The sequence below is a fragment of the Eumetopias jubatus genome, unplaced genomic scaffold, assembly GCF_037043125.1.
Source record: "Eumetopias jubatus isolate StellerSeaLion01/CBP00866 unplaced genomic scaffold, mEumJub1_p1.0 scaffold_4, whole genome shotgun sequence".
NCBI lineage: Eukaryota > Metazoa > Chordata > Mammalia > Carnivora > Otariidae > Eumetopias > Eumetopias jubatus.
In genome coordinates this window covers 59,759,237-59,776,773 of record NW_028274810.1, presented here as the reverse complement: position 1 = coordinate 59,776,773, position 17,537 = coordinate 59,759,237, and the positions used below count along the sequence as shown (strand labels likewise).

At 42.5% G+C, this 17,537-nt stretch overlaps 1 long non-coding RNA gene across 2 annotated transcripts; it reads left to right on the top strand.

Moving 5' to 3' along the window:
* Positions 1–4,253: 4,253 nt before the first annotated feature.
* On the top strand, positions 4,254–17,143 carry LOC114212175 (uncharacterized). 2 transcript variants are annotated; one of them, XR_003609907.2, is made up of 6 exons: positions 4,254–6,289; positions 7,585–7,720; positions 8,516–8,684; positions 13,413–13,527; positions 16,493–16,604; positions 16,864–17,143. It is a non-coding gene; the product is annotated as an uncharacterized LOC114212175 (long non-coding RNA). The 2 variants fall into 2 exon arrangements; XR_003609906.2 differs by lacking the exon at positions 4,254–6,289 and having other exon boundaries at positions 7,283–7,720.
* The last annotated feature ends 394 nt before the right edge of the window (positions 17,144–17,537 follow it).

Here is a 17,537-nt window from a genome sequence, read left to right as displayed (position 1 = left end):
TGCCATTTCTCTCTGTTCCCTTAGGCCTTTAGTACAATCCATTAACAGCTACAGGCTCCTGTTAGCAGTGCCCTGGGCACATTACTCAACCCCTCTAGACAACCGCTTCTTCACTTGGAAAATGACCTATGAAATAATCTCCTCCAGAGGTAAAATTCTTTGATCATGTTCTTGTTCATGCCACAGACATTTCTGAACACTGTCCCGGGCAAAACGGGGATGGAATTATCGACGTTTGCATGGGTTTGTATATGGTTGGCTGCTTAGTGAGGTATAGACCGTAAATAAAATATTCCTTCTGCCTGGAATGTGCAACACTTCCCGCGTTCCAGACCCCTCCACATTCAGGGGCCCTCTGCCTTCCGTGCTCCTTCCCCCTCCTCTTGTTCCCTCTGAAAGGGCTGGTTCTGACTCAGCTGTGGTCAACTGTTGCCATTTTGGATCTCAGGCTCAGCGTTGCCAGGTCTTTTGATTTTTCTTTTAAGACAAGCCAGAAATCAGGATTAATTTGTAAAAAACCATTCAAAGTTTTAAAAAACACTGTTGAACTGAACACACAATTATGTGGGCTACATCTGACCTTCAGGTCGGGACTATTGCCCTAAATTCTTCTCTCCTACTACATGTAACACTTCCATGTTCTTAGTTTTTCACAGGTCTGCCTACGGCACTACTAAAGTCTTCTTCAGGGCCGGGAACGTGTTTCTGTTCCTCTATGTATCCACAGCATCTAGCTACAATGCCTGGTACATTATAATCACTTAATAATTGTTCGTTGAAGGAATGAGTGAATCAACTAGAAAAAAATAAAGCCAGAGGTTTTTTTTTTTTAATTGAATATAGAAAACTTACTTTATAAACACATAATCAATGGCTATTTTAAATGAGAACTATATAAATATAAATATAAATATAAATATACACACATGTATCTAACAATTGCATTACGATCCTGACAAAAAATACACAACCCAATTATACATTACCCAATTACAATTCCCTTTGTTGTCTAGGTAGCTCCCTTTCTATATGAAAAGTCAGCTTCAGCATTGTGCCCTTGCTCATCTTCCTGCACATTCACACAAATCCCCTTCTCTGCGACCCTAGAGCCACAGTGCATGCTTGTGTCAGAGAGCCCAACACTCTGGCCGGTAATTGCCTCCACACTAGCCTGGGACCTCCTTGAGGACAGGGATCGTGTCCATGTTACCCACATCTAGCACATAGTAGATGCCTCACCAATGTTTGGATGAACAATATGTCCTCTATATTAGGAAGCGTATTGTTATCTCAAAGCTTCAAGACATTTTGTTCAATTTAGTAAGTGTTTACTGAGTACCTACTATGCGCCAAGCACTCACTATTCTGCATGCTTGGGATATACCAATAAATAAAAAAGACAAAGTTTCCTACCCTGATGGAAGTCACATCCTAGCAGAGGGGAAGAGAAAATAAACAATAGACATAATAAATTAACTAATTATATATTTGTTGGAGGTGATTGAGTGCTATGGAAATAGGAAAAAAAAATAGAGCAGGATATGGATCCTGAGAATTCAGAGTGATGGAGGGGTGCAGCTTTTAAAAAGGGGGCTCAGCATAGGACTTGTTGGGAAGGTGGCATTTAGGCAGAGTCTTGCCAAGCTGAGGGAGTTGCCAAGCTGATGTCAGGAGAAAGTGTTCAGGTGGAAGAAACAGCCAGTGTAAAGGCTCTGGGTGGGAGTGTGTCTGGTGGTGGCCAGCATGGTGGAGGAAGGTGAGCAAAGGGAGAGCAGGAGGGGAGGAGGCCAGACAGGTAACAGGACCACAGTTTGTAGAGCTTGAAGTGTCATTGTAAGGACTTTAGTTTTCATTCTGAGTGAATCAGGGAGTCATTGTCGGGAATCCATTGAGATTAAAAGTAGATATTAGCAATACGAGTTCACTGAAACTTATTTAGGATTATATACCGAGTGGTTGATAACATGACCCATATGATGTTTCTTTTTGTTAGGTTTCCTGAGGGAAAAAATCCCACAAAAGAAAACTGATACTTTTGTTAAAATAATTCCTTTTCCCCAGGATCGTGGATGAGTACATCTTTGTCTACGCTGGTTTTTGTGTTGAGTTCACCTGACATATTTCTCCTTTTTTCACACTGCATCCTAACTTCTCCTTTGAACTGTCATATCTACTACTTGAGAAATAGACCGGCTGCCATAACATTTTCCATTCGTTTAAAACAATATGTGTTTTACCACATTGAGGGGTCCTAAGTCCATATGCTGCTTGCTGTTGACTCTGCTGGGTTCAGTAGCCTCTGACGTGAACAAGATCTTGTCACCACTGATAAGGAATTCATACTCAAGGGGCGCCTGGGTGGCTCAGTCGTTAAGTGTCTGCCTTCAGCTCCGGTCATGATCACAGGGTCCTGGGATCAAGCTCCGCATCGGGCTCCCTGCTCGGCGGGAAGCCTGCTTCTCCTTCTCCCACTCCCCCCTGCTTGTGTTCCTTCTCTCGCTTTGTCTTTCTCTGTCAAATAAATAAATAAAATCTTAAAAAAAAAAAAGAAATTCATACTCAATATATAAATGGATCGTTAGAAGCAACAGAACAAAGGCTGTGAAGCAGAGGTCTGTGCCTGGCACCATGGAGGACTGATGGGGCAAGGCTAATTCTGTGCCCCTCTTATGCTCTGCCTTTCATCCTCTCTAGGTCACCTTTTGCTCCAGCGATTGCCATGGCAACCAGCTTCACGCAGGTGTAACCTGACAGCACCACACATCTCCTACTTTCTGCAGCAGAAAGTGCACTCGTGCACAATCCGGGAAGGCAAGGGTGTTAACACCCCACAAGACAACGGATGACCAATGGGGAGCAAATTCCTGTAGGATGGAGCCCCTTTATTCACAGAATGGAACCCCTTTGTTCACAGAATGGAACAAAGCAATAACTGACTCTTGAATTGACTTTCCCTCCTTTAGTGGCATGCTCTTTCCAGTCCTCATTCATAATCCTTGGGACTACTTCCCAAATAGCGTCTGAAGCCCTGGTCTCAGACCCTTCTTCCCTGGGGAAGCCTAAGATAAGACAGTGAGGTTAGACTTGGGTTTTGAAAGTTGAGTGAGACCTTTCCAAGTGTAGAGAGAGGGAAAGTGCATTCCAGGCCAAAAAAAAAAAAGGCAGGAGCAAAGGCAATGAGGCATGGACAGCATAAGGCAGGGCTGGGGATTTGCAGCAACCTGCTGTGGCTGAAGCATAGGATATATGGACGATATGAGGAGGAGAAAACTGGTGGGAAGGTTTGTTCATTGAGAAATACCTGTCAGATACACTAAGCTGAAAATATTGAAAAAATGTTCCCCCAAAGTTTTGTTTGTTGTTTGTTTCTCATCATAAACATTCACATTCTTTTAGGGGCACCTGGCTGGCTCAGCCAGTAAAGCATGCAACTCTTGATCTCAGGATCATGAGTTCAAGCTCCACATTGGGCACAGAGCCTACTTAAAAAAATAAAATGCTATTAAAAAAATAAGCATTCACATTGTTCTTCATTTCTGAATGAAGAAATCAATGGCCCATGGACTGAGTAGTAACTGTGAGCCATGCCATGCACTCAAGACAAAATTGAATACTTGGGTGAAAGACCAAATTCTGGAAAACAAAACTGCTCTTAGTGTGTATAAAATCAGCAGGTATGTAAAACAAAATTTATTGTGACCAGAAGAGAGGAGATCCTGAAATTTTTCAAGGAAGCATAGTAAATAGAAAAGAACTATATAATATCCATTACTATTAATTAAAGTTATATAAAATAGCAGTGCATTTTCAATGTTTTATTATTATGAACAAAAATAATTTGTAAGTGCTTTTGTGTAATCATTCCTGCCTTATTTACCATTACCCATTAAGGACTTAAGTTCTGAACTACAAATACCCTTCCATGGAGGGATGGTACGTTTAGGTTTGAAAGGAAATTTTGGACTTCCTTGTTTTAGCACTATGTTCTGTCTTACACAATAATTACCATAGTTCATTGAATCTAAACTTCATTGTCATGGATAGTAAGTTATTCCATTATTTTATGTGCCATTAAGAAAGAAAAAGTGCTGCCAATTACATTTTGACATGTTGTTGATTGTAAGATGCATACTGTTTTCAGAGCTTTGAGAAAATATATCACTTGAAATTGATGCCTGCAATTTCATCTCCCCCCCTCCCGCAACATTGTGAGCTCTGTCTTGGGGGGGCGGGGGGGGTGACAGTGATTTGACTTGTTCAACTTTGACTCGTTCTAATATTTGATAGAGTTCCTGGTACATGTATGGTTGATAATGTGTTCAGCAAATGTTTGTTGAATTAAACAACAGATTTCTATGTATCTTCACCCGCTTTGACATAGGATATTTCATGGGATAAAAATTTCATCATCCATCTCAGAACCCTGCAAAGTATCATGAAATAGACCCACTATAGTTAAGTATCAACGAAAATATCATATTACTGTCTTTTTGTTCATACTGACTGGAGAACTTATCGTGTGTGATTTCCCACAATGTGTTTCATCTATGTGTTTCCATGCCGTGGATTATTTTCTATCACATTCATAAGAAAACCAAGGACCTTTTTAAAAAAATGGTTTAGTTAAACGTGGTGGTAAAATAATTTTGACAGTACAGATATTGCATTAATTATTTACATGTGAGGGTATGTTTGAAAGGCCACATGCTGTCCCTAACTCTTCTAACCCTTTGAAAGGATTTACTTTGATAGAAAAAATTGGACATCAAGGAATTATTCATATACATTTGCTGTGGTTTTCATTTAAGACAGGAAGGGGTTTTTCAAGGTTTTCCACGCTTTTATTTGATTTAATTTCATGCTCACTAGAGCCCGTTTCCATCACAGTCACCGACACCTTGAACTTGCTGTGATTTTCCTCTGTTAAGCAGCCCAGATGATACTCAGTAAGATTCTTGGACTCTAAGCCCCATGTCTTGGAAACAGACCTCACTGAATTAGTGAAGATTCCAGGGCATTCTTCTTACTGAGCTGGTTAAGCCTTTGAAAATATACTATGGCCACTAGGATTTGCAGGCTTAGTGGACCTACCATAAAAGGTTTCAGAGACCTTGGATGGCTCCGGTGCCTGGAGTGCAGTGGTTACACCTCATTAGCCCCAGAGCAGGGGCTGTCTTCCCCACGGTCCCCTGTGGTCAACATCTTCCCATTCTGGCAGCGGGGCCTCAGGAAGGCAGCCCAGAGTCACGGAGGTGCTTCCCAGGAGAGTACAGAGAGACGCACACCCACCCTGTGCTCCCTTCCACAGGGATTTTGTCTTTATTTCTCCTTTGTCTGCTCACCGAAGAGTTTAGGTGGATTCTCTGAATGGCAGAGGTGATGTTTGCTGGAGTAGACAGTGAACGGTAGAGTAGAAAGTGAACAGGAGGGAATTGCAGCTTTGCATTTACTAGCGGGGTGCATCTGAAAGGTACTTGTTACCCGGGTCCCCGTTTCACCATCTGTAATGGTGGGTAAGGATCCCTACCTCAGAGGGCTGCTGGATGGATGAAATGATCTGAAACAAAATGAAATAAAGATAAAGGAAGTGGACCCACCTCGCCAAGGTCCGGCATGTGGTAGGTACTTAACAAATCTTGCTACCTCAGGCTATAGCTGGTCGAGGTTATCGTGCACTTCATACACACTGGACTGGTTTTGACCCTAGCATCTGCTGTAGGTCTGTGTTCAAAACACCTCCTCCTTCAAATGGGCACTTAGCCTGCCTTCGAGGTGTGCCTAAGACCAGCAGGGACCAGCCTTGGCCACCGGCCCAGGGAGGAGGGCTCTATGATTTCTGGTCATCAAGATTCTGTGCGGTCGGTTGCAGCCTGAGATGAATATCATGGTCTTGTTGCTTACTTTACATCATGCGGCTCTGCCCACATCCTCCCCACTAAATGAGTAAGGCAGGAAAACTTTAAAGCTGCAGAATGATTAAAAAAAAAAATAATCTGGGGTCTAATAATTCCCTTGCAGGTTGTGTAAGCAGGAAGGTTTAAAATCACACAAGAAGGATTTAAGGGAAAAGGCACACTCATTTCTATTCCCAGCAAACATAAGCAGCTAGCGCATCTGGTTTTCTTAAACGATCTTTACTTACAGAAGGATCCATCACCCAGAGAGAGTATCTGTGTCCAGAATCTGCCCAGCGGGAAAGTGACTCAGAGCAGCTCTGGGGTTCAGAGAGCTGAGAGGCCGACTTTTGATGTGCCTTTAGCATATCGCTGGGCGCCACCCAGGAATCCAAGTGAGGAAATCCCTAGTTCCTTTGTTTCCTCCCCTTCAGGCAATATGTCCCCGTCAATGGGTAACTCTGCTGATACCCCATCTTCTCCGTTTCTCTATTTTCCCTCAGCTCTCAATCCCCTCTCTCCATCTTGCTCCTGCCCCCTTTCTTCTTTGGGTAAAATCTGAAGCAAAGTGTCAACTCAGAGGACATAGCTTTCTGACTTTCTCTCTCATGACCTGGAGCAAGTCACTTAACATCTTGGTATGTTCTTGAATATCTTGAAAATAGGGGAACCATACTTTTCCTGTATCCAAGCATTTGCAAATGCATTTAGTTTTTTAAAGATTTTATTTATTTATTTGAAAGAGAGAGACACAGCGAGAGAGGGAACACAAGCAGGGGGAGTGGGGGAGGGAGAAGCAGGCTTCCTGCTGAGCAGGAGCCCGAGGCGGGGCTGGATCCCAGGACCCTGGGATCATGACCTGAGATGAAGGCAGACACTTAACGACTGAGCCACCCAGGTGCCCTGGCACCCCTATTTTTTTTAATCTTTAAAAAGATTTTATTTATTTATTTGAGACAGAGAGAGAGAGAGAGGACAAGCAGGGGGAGCGGCAGAGGGAGAGGGTGAAGCAGACACCCCACTGAGCAGGGAGTGGGATTTGGGACTCAATCCCAGGACCCAGGGATCATGACCTGAGCCGAAGGCAGATGCTCAACTGACTGAGCCACCCAGGTGCCCTGCAAATGTATTTATTAATCAGATATCTACTAAACACATTTGGGTGCTAGAGCCTGGACTGAATACACTGGGGATGTGGATACAAAGATGATTAAAATACCGTCCCTACCCACTGGGTGATCACAATATAGTGGAGAATAATACTCTACTCACAGTGTTGTTTCAAGAATTAAAGAAAGTAATGTAGTTAAAAGTATTTTGTGAAGGCATAGAATTGTCACACTACTATGTTGTAAACCTGAGATGAATATAACATCGTATGTCAACTATTAAAAAAAAAAATTTTTTTTTAAATAAAAAAAAATTTTGTGAACTAAATAGTTCATTATGAGAAGTAAGGTATTCACACTTCCAACTTTTCGTAACTTCTAAAAGGTTTAATTTCTGCCATTACAATATTTCCCTTGGGTTGACCTAGACTTTCACATGCAAGATAAAATCCTGTTGGCACGTGTGAGATAAAGATCACACATCCATGCTCTTAGGTATGGTAAACATTGACCTCTTGTGCAGAGATTTAAAGTAAAAGGGCTCAGATACACAGCAGTGTCTTCCTTTCTCATGTCTCAAGAAGCCACGCATGGGCAGACCGGGGCTGCTGTGAAAGCTCCTCCCTGGGACACTCCCTGGCTCCCTTGGGGGGATCCAAGATGGCAACGTGCAAGATGGCCACCAGTATTACAGCTGACTATCGCCAGCAAGGAGAGGTAAGAGGCAAAGTGGAGGGTATGCCCCTTCCTTTAAGAAGTTGTCCACCTCCTTTTGCTTATGTCCCAAGAGCCAAGACTTAGAATTAGATGACTCCACCTACCATCAGGAGAGACTGGAAAATGAAGTCTTTCTTCCAGGCATCTGTCATACCCCACATCCGGTCTGTCACATGTGTCCAGATTCTACCCCGTCTCACCATTTCATTGCTCTCACTATGGTCCAAGTCACCGTGAAGCTCCTTTGGAGGACGGCGGTAGCTGTTTAACTGGTCCCTCCTTCTACTCCTGCCCTCCCTTGAAATCTTCACTCAACACAGAATGATTCTTTTAGAAGTCAGATTTTTTCCAATGGCCCATGAGGCTCTCTAGGATGGGCCTCCTGCTCCCTGTGACCTCTTCCTCTCTTCCCTCACCCATGCCAGTCACTCTTGCTCCTTTGCTGGTCCTGGCAGATGGCAGACACACTCTTGCATGGGGCTTGTTTACTAGCCATTCCCTCCGCCTGGATGGCCCACCAGCTCAGATATTCACATGGCTTGCTTCCTCACCTCCCAATCTTTGCTTGAACAATACCTTCTCATTGAAGTCTATTCTATTTAAAATTTCATACCCCTTCCCTCTCTCTACAGTACCGATCTGCCTTATCTTGCTCTACATTATCTATTATACAGTATACTTGTTTACTATCTTAATCTTTACTATCTTGTTTACTATCTTTACTGGTCCTTGTCAGCTAGAATGACAACTCCATGAAGGCAAGAATTTTTATCTTTTTTTTTTTTTTCTTAACAGATACATCCCAACACCTAGAACAGTACCTGGTATCTACTAGATACTCCATAAATATTCTTTGAATATAAGATTGAATGAAAAGATGGAGTCGAACCCAGTTCTGATGACATCATTTGAGTGCTGGACCTATTGTGTCTGAAGCAAGACCAATTCTAGACTTCTCAGCGCTGTAGGTCAAAAATTCCTTTTTGTTTATTGATCTAAGAAAAAAAAACTAATTAAATTGGTGAAAGTCTGTTTTTTGTTAGTTTCAAGGGAAGAGCCCTGGCCTCTACAGGGAGCTAATGTAGGTTGGGAAATCATGGAAGACCTCTCTGAGGAAGGGACATTTAAGCTGACATTTGGAGAATGAATAGGAACCAGCCAAACAAAGATCAGGAAAGGAGATGGGTCATGCAGGGAGACTATTCCAGGATGGTGGGTGATGAGAGCCCCAAGGCAGGCAGGAATGAAAGCTGTCTGTTGACACTGAAATATGATCAATGAGGTGAAGAGTGGCGCAAGTTGAAGCCAAGAGGTGCTGGGGCCTTGGAAGTATCAGGGAGGATTTTTAATGATATGAAGGCAATGGAAAGCCATTTATGGATTTTAAGCAGGAAAGTGATATGACCTAGCATATTTTTCTAAAAGATCACTTTGGGTATTAGATGGTTAATGGATTGTGGGGTGTGTGTGTGTGTGTGTGTGTGTGTGTGTTTCTGTGTGTGCATGTCTTTGTTTGGGGGGAGTATTGTGAAAGTAGGGGAGATCAGGGGTCCAGATGGAAAATGATAGTTGTTTGGACATGACTAGATGATAGAAGTAGATGAAACTGAGATATATTTTGAAGGTATAATCAACAGGATTTGGTGGCAGATTGTCTGTGGGGGTGAGGAAGAAGGAGGCAACAAGAATAACTCCTAGGTTTTTGGCTTGAGCAATGCTAGGATGCAGGTGTCATTTGCTGAGATGTGGAAGACTGGAGCAGAAGCTGACTGAAGAAGTACCTGTGGTCAGAGGCAGCTGGGCCTGATGCTAGATGCTTCTTGGCCGAGTATCAGCAACATTCTCTGCCACAGTTAGATGCTAGTATGTCTTGAATGTGCTGGACAAGCAGTTTACTGCTGCACATTGAAACTGTTTTTCTGAGAGCGAAGTAAGGACAGCATTGTATTTGCTTTATTTTTCTCTGCAGATAATGAGGTTGTTGTAAATTCCCTCAAAGCAAGAGCACAGTCCCCGCGAAGAGCTGGATCATGGTGTTAATGGCAGCATTGCCCTGGAGAAGTATTCAAGGGATAGTTAAGAGTACCTCCTGCTGGGGAGTTTAAAGAGTCCTCCAGCCTTACATGGGACATTTGACCACATGGGCTCTGTGGTCCTTCCAACCTGGGGGTTCTGTGATTCAACAGGTCAGCCAATGAGAAGACTAACAGAAAGCAAAAGCTGGAAAGGATGAAGGAGGCCCCAGGGGTGAAACAAGTTACTAAGTGGTCTTTAAGAATTCATTCATGTCCTCAAAGTAAGGAATTTACTGCCTCAGGTGGTCTGGACTTTTGAGCCATTTCTGCAGGCTTGTTGTCTTCCCAGGATCAAAATATGAATACACAAATGAAGGTTAATGTTTTGCAGTAACATAACATTTTTGGAGTCTACGTTTAGGATGAAGCCAAGGAAGAATATAAAGTTTATTGCTTTTGGAACTTAAAAGTGAAAGTCAGTTGTAGAGCCATAGAGAGTGAAGTCTGAGTACTTACTCTGTCATTTGCCAGATGTGTGATCTAACTTCTCTTGGCCTCACTTTTCCCTTATGTAAAATAGAGGAAGTTATAGATCTTGCCCCCATATGATTGTTGTGAGGACCAACTGAAACTACGGAGTTAAGTGCTCAATAAACATTAGCCTATAAGCAATTGGAGCTCATAGGAGCCATTTTATAAACATTTAGAAAGTATTATAAAATACTTTTCTCAAAGTATTTTTATCACTTAGAAGAGAGTTAGCATCTTAAGGCTTTTTTTGTTTTGTTTTGTTTTGTACATTTGTGCTACATAGTTATGATTATATTGAATTTCATATTCTGTTGTAATGGTCTGCTTGGGCTGTTATAACAAAATACCATAGACTGAGTGGCTTAAACAACAGACATTTATTTCTCACAGTTCTAGAGGCTGGGAAGTCCAAGATCAAGGTGCTGGCAGATTTGGTGACTGGGAGAGCCACCTTCTCCTTGCGTCTTCATATGGCCTTTCCCTGGTGCATATTCCTGGAGAGAGAGAGAAAGAGAGAGAGAAGGAAAGAGAGAGAGATCCATCTTTTTCTCTCCCTTATCTCATAAAAGTACTAACCCCATCATGAGGGTCCCACCCTTCTGATCTCATATAAACCTAATCACTGGCTAAAAGTTTCCACCTCAAATACCATCATGCTGGGGGCTAGGACTTCAACTTGAGAATTTTGGGGGGACAAAAACATTCAGCCCATAACACCTGCTTTTTGTCTCTTAATATTATTAGACCACTAACATTCTTCCTATTGCTTTTTGTTATGTTTCCCCAATAAAGGTTTTATTATTTTTTAATGACAAAATGTGAGTGGTGGAGTTGCTCTTTCTGTAGATATTTTTCTATTACACAATATGATAGAGAGAGGATGGAACTGGACTCATACAAACCTGTTTTCACAGTTTCTTTCTGCAAAGGCAAGTTACCTAACCTGTAGTGGTCTCTATACAACAGGTATGATAGGCCGCCTCACGGGGCTGTGGTGGGGCTTAGCTAAGATAATGTATGTTGCAATCACTATATTAATAATATTCCAGTTATTAGACACTGATCTTCCATCTCCAGCAATTCTGTTGCATAAAATTTTGTAAATGAGGTGCATGAAGGACACAAAATGCAATGGTGAAATTCATCCATGGGCTGAGTCACAAAAAATGTCAAATTTTGTGCTTAAACTTGAATACTCAAAGGAGATGGGTATCGGAGGATGGTGTCCTCAGTGCCTCTGCTTTCTTCCCTCAGAAGAATGTGTATGGGTATATGTATTTCCATGTTGTGACACTCATTTTACAGCATTGCTGTTGTCTGCTGAGTTGCTCCATCACTAGATGCACTCCCTTTGAGGAAGGGGCCTGCAAGTATCTCACTTACACTTAAATGTCCAGGACTCAGCGCAGGTCTCGGTTCAGAGAAGGCTCCCAATAAAGACATGCTGAGTGAATGACTGGATGGTTGGATGAATGGATGAATTAACATCGTCATGGAGAGGGGGCAGAAAAACACAGTTATTTGTCACCTTAACAGGATTTCTATTCTCTTTCTATGTCCTGAGCAAGAAGAATGATTGGAAGCAGTAAAACAATAACTAAAAAAAATAATGAAGGCCCATCAGAATTTAATAAAGCAGATGTACGCTGTCATCTTTCCAGGGGCTGAGGAAATTAGAAGTCATGTTTGAATCGTGTACAGGATATGATGGCAGTCTCCAGGGCTCTGTTTATCAGCTTGGCTTTGGTAGAAAGTTTTTGTCATGATCTTGGTGAGAAGTCATGTAACCAAACTATCAAAAGTGTCAAGATAAAACCAGAAACTGATTAACCATGATTATAATTGCTTTAGCTTGTTTGTAAGTTTGGGGAAATTAAACACATTATTAACAATGTATGCAAGAGTTCCATATAAGCAAGGGTACAAGGCAAGTTAGGAACCTGCCTGGTACCTAACTATCTGCTTTACAGAATGTCAGAAATGTAAGGGAGATTGGGGTCTCTCTGAGGTGCCAGTCCCAACACTTCCCACTATTGGTTCTGAACCAGTTGAGTCAAAGAGAAGAACATCAAAATTTCAGATCTAGACTGGAGAAAGTCACCTCAATATGAAGCCAAATTGACTTCCTCCCACTTACCTACCCAGTCACAGGCAAGATCAATGAGGCAAGCAGCCTCCTCCCCCCCATCCCTGGAAGAGCCACCCCTGTCACAGAGGAGAAGGAGGAGAATGCTCACAGATTACAAAATGGGAAACAAAGGCAGGCCATGTGGGAACAGCAACTTGAATACCTTACTCCTGGCCAGTACAGGATTGTGAGCTAATGGAGTTTAAACTATTGGCAAACCATCAATCACTCGTATGTTAGTAAGGGGTGGAAAGACCAGAAATTTTGCTCTAGCAGAATGTTCTAGCTTTTTACTGCTGCTTAACAAACGACTCCACACTGCAGTATTTTTTTTAAAAGATTTTATTTATTCATTTGAGACACAGAGATAGAGATAGAGAGAGAGAGAGAGAGAGCATGAGCAGGGGGAGAGGCAGAGGGAGAGGGAGAGGCAGGCTCCCCCCTGAGTCAGGAGCCCAATGTGGGGCTTGATCCCAGACCCTGGATCATGACCTCAGCCGAAGGCAGACACTTAACCATCTGAGCCACCCAGGCACCCCGGCAGTATTTTTTTCTTACAGTTCTGTCTGTTGACTCTCAGCTGGGTGGTTGTTGCTTAGGGTCCTTCAGGTGGCTATTGTCAGAGATAGCTGCTGGCACTGGAATTATCTGAGGACTTCTTCATGTCTGGCACCTGGGCCAGATGACTGGCCAGCTGGAAACTGGTTGGCACATTTCTCCTCCACTGCCTTCTCTACTTTTGTAGCTTGGGCTTCCTCAAAGCATGGAGGACAGAATAACCAGATACTTACATTGCACACGGCTTCCCCCATGGCAAGTTTCCCAAGAAGCCTCAGTGAAAACTGCAAGGTTTCCTATGACCTAGCTTTGCAAGTCCTAGAACGTGACTTCTGCTACATTCTATGGTCATGTAAGTGACCAAGCCCAGCTCAGATTCAAGGGGAGGGGAACTAGATTCTGCCTCTCAGTGAGAAGAATAGCTACATATTTGTGACCATCCTTAATTTTTACTTCTCAGGATTTCCTTCATGGAAACATGAGAGCAGGGAAATGGCAGCTAACAATTACTGAAATACTCTATGTCAAGGGTACACGGCAAGCATCACTGCTCATTCTCACAAAGACCCTGTAAGGTAAGTGTTACTATCCCCATTTTACTAGTGAGGAAGCTGAGGCCCAGAGATATTAAGTGACTTGTTTATCAATTGGTGGCAGAGTGAAAGATCAAACCCAGTTATGCCTGATTCCGAAGTTTTTGTTCCTTCTGCTACATTACACTATCATACATCTATTTTGAATCTCTCATTTTATGGAGGAGAAAAGAAAGGGCACCTTAAATGCCTGTGAGCTGGTAGATTCTCTTTTTTCTTTTCTTTTTTTCAAGATTTATTTATTTATTTTTAGAGTGAGACCGAGAGAAAGTGTGAGCAGGGGGAGGGGCAGAGGGAAAAGGAGAGAATTCTCAAGCAGACTCCCTTCTGAGTGCAGAGCCTGACAAAGGGCTCAATCTCATAACTCTGAGATCATGACCTAAGCTGAAATCAAAAGTCAGACGCTCAACCAACTGAGCCACCCAGGCACCCCGAACTGGTAGATTTTAAAATAATCACTTTTGTCACAGTTGCCCTGGCCCAGTATTTGCTCTTGTCTAAAATTAATGAGTTGATATTGAGCAAAGCCCATATTCTACCTTATTAAATGTGCTGTAAGATGGGAAAGACTACTTTCAACCCAGAGCTCATCAAGAGGGCTTTTCCAACGGCAGAACCAAGGAGGAGGGCCTACCATGGTACCACATTGCTGGAGGATGAGATTTCATAGAAGCCCCTCCCTCACCATGTCGCCAGTGTTCCCACTTAGAATCCTAAGTCTCTCTCACTGTGTCTTGGAATCAAATCCCAAATCCTAATGTTTACTATAGTTCTACATCAGTGGAGTTAAGAACACTCTACAATACCCACTTTTAATAATAAACATTTTAACTATCTTTTTTTTTTAAAAAAATCCTGAAATGGAAATCATACTACTGACCCATGAAATTCAAAGATAAGCATAGAGGAGAAGTAAAAGGAAGGTCTTTATAACAAAATGATATGAATTTTAATAAATAGATACTGCAACACATCTACATTTTAAGATGTACACGATTAGTGGTTCTCAAACTGTGATGAAGAGCGAGTTTAAAAAAAAGTTTTATCTACTACAAACTGATACTTTTGTAAAATATAATAAAACTGTTGCTATAATGAGCAATTGGGATAAAGGTTCCCAGAAGGTTACTCTTACTTTTTGTTCTTAACTGACAAAGGACTGGTAAGTTTGTAGATGAGCTCTGGGGGATGGATCCCACTTTGAATAGCACTGCATTAGATGAGTTAATGCTCACAACTCTATCAGGTAGGTATTATTCAGAGTTCCCATATTACGGGTCAAGGGACTGAGGCACTGAGGGGTTCTGTAGCTGTCCAGAGCTCCACTCCAGACCCAGGTATTTTGGCACAGCCAATGCAGCCCTCTTGGCTGTGATGGATACAGAATATGATTCACAGAACCCCTAGAACATGCACAGTCCATTGGAAGAAACAGATAAATAATAGGTTAATTATTTTTTTATCTTGATAAAATTTTTATCATTTAGTAAAAATTTAGGGACAAGATTCTCACCCCCCTGGCGTTGTGCTCAGCTCCAAAATTCCTCTCCGGCCAGCTTTTCAGGATTCTCTCATTTTATCTCTGGATGAACAGCACAAGTCTTGAAACCATCCAAACCTCCAGTTCCCCATTCTGAATCTTCACCAGCCCTCATTTTGAAGAGGCCTGGGGGTTGTGGGCAATCACATTTCTTATGCCCAAGTTCAACATCTTTTCGAGCAACACGTGCGCCCCTCCTGAAGGAGTGTGGAGAGGACATGATGAGGGCTTAATTGGCGCATCTGTTCCCATGTCTGCTCGTGAGCAGCCTGTGATCACAAACAACTCATTTAGGGGCACATCAGTCTCTCCCCAAGAGGTACCACCCCCACACCATTTGTGGACCACACACTGTGGCGTGTGAATCACCTCCTAGGATGAGTGACTATTGACTCACTGCTTCAGAGAGCTTCCTATTAAAGCTGCAGTTGCCCTACAGCCTTGGAAAGAGAGCAAAACAACTTCTGAAGGAAATGAACACCGTCCCTTTGTTAGCTGTGAGGCCATCGCAGCTGGAAATGGGCCTCACTTCCCATCGGCAACAGCATCCAAGCTTCTGCAGGCTCTTGAGGCCCTTGCCTACCACAGTTCAAGGGGCAGCTTCCCGAGTCTCTCCAGCAGTGCCCCTCAGGGTTTCTGAGACTAATTATTTAAGAGAGACATTTATTGAACACTTATTATATGCCAGGCACTGTATGAAACAATCTACATATACTATTTAATTTTATTCTCAAAGTGAACAATCATAGGAGGTCGATGCTATTATGATTTCTACTTTGCAATTTATTTAAACTGAGGCACAGAGTAGTTAAGAGCCTGTCAAAAGGCAGAGAGCTGGAATGGGGAAGAACCAAAGCAATTTGGCCCCAGAGTGCTTGCTCTCACGTGCTGAGCCTTAGCCGACATTCAGCATTGGTCCAGGGGCCTCATCATCCACAGGAGCATTCTTCCACATTTATTGAATGTCTGCGTTGGCCTCACTCAAGCTACAGAGTGATGCAAAGAGCATACATCACACCTGGTCTAAGGGCCTTGATCTTCATAACATCACATCAGTATGCTCACCTAGTGTTGGGATTCAACATCTCCTTACGGAGGCTGGGGAAAGAACCAAGGAGATAGTGTGTCAAAAACACCCCATACAGGCCTGGCCTGTGGTAGATACCCAACACATATTAGTCACCCATGCTCCCCTAAGACACGCATGAGAAACTCAAAGAATGTGTACTTGTATGAACAGCATAGATAGGGAATGAAAACTTACACAGTGATCAGAACTCTAATGGAAGCATGTTAGATTTTAGGGTAATGCAAATGGGAATCGTGATGAGATTGCAATTTTATGTGTCTTATCTAATTTAGCCCTAACAATCCTATGAATTTGGTATCATTTTGTCCACTTAATAGGTGAAGACATTCTGTTTGCATGGTACCGAAGAAGAAAGTATACTCTGTGAAAGGTGGAATTTTGGGATGCGTGATTGTAGCCATTGTTTACTGAGCATCTACTGTGTGCCAGGTATGTTAATACACCCCACTGAGATCCCACAGTAGGGATTACTACTCACAGTTTATAATGAGGAAACTGAAGCCAAGGAAGATTAGAAGGCTTGCCCAAGGACAGAAATCTAACGTGTCTCAAAAATTGTTTTGTGGTACAGTATGATCTTATTGATGCTGACCTTGCAATGTGAAAGTCAAATTGGATATAAGCAGGTTTGGTATCATTTTGAAGTTTGTTTCAAGGTCTGCCCTTTAAGCCATTTTATTTTATTTAGTCCTCCAGATGTGCCATGACAAAAATAACATTCAAGTATTTCTGGGTTTCTTCTGGAAAACAAGCTTGAGAGTAAAGATGGCAGCTGAACACTTCTGTGAGCTCAAAGGCCAAGAGATTGACAATGAGTGAAATGGATCATGAGCCACATTTGGTGAACCAACCAGATCGACTCAAGCACAAAGAGAAGGTGTGGGTTTGGTGGAGTGATGAGAGGTTCTACCCTTTCAATTGGTTTGCCAGTCTTGATCTGAATTCCTCACTAATCTCTGAATAACAGAATGGGAATAAAGAGAGTTTTCAAATTTTCTGAGTCTCACTGCCCAGCTTTGGTCTACCCTAAGTATGGACCCCTCCAGCACAGTGATACACAAGCTTGGTGAACATGTTTGACCCAGACAAAATCCAGAAATTGGTTGGAGTTAAAGTTCTGGTAAATCCAGTATACGGCTGAGATTTTGTGCCACCAAGTACATTTGCTACCCAGCCTATGACATGTTTCCATGTGGGCAGCAGTTTGAGACATTCAGCAAAGCTAAACATGAGACTTGGTGCTGTTACCAGGTTGGACTGCCTACAGAAAAATGGTTCACAGCCATGGAAAACGATGGCTGGATTTGGTGAAATAATTTTCCTTCTGTTTTACTTATCATCTAATAGACCAAACATTTAAGA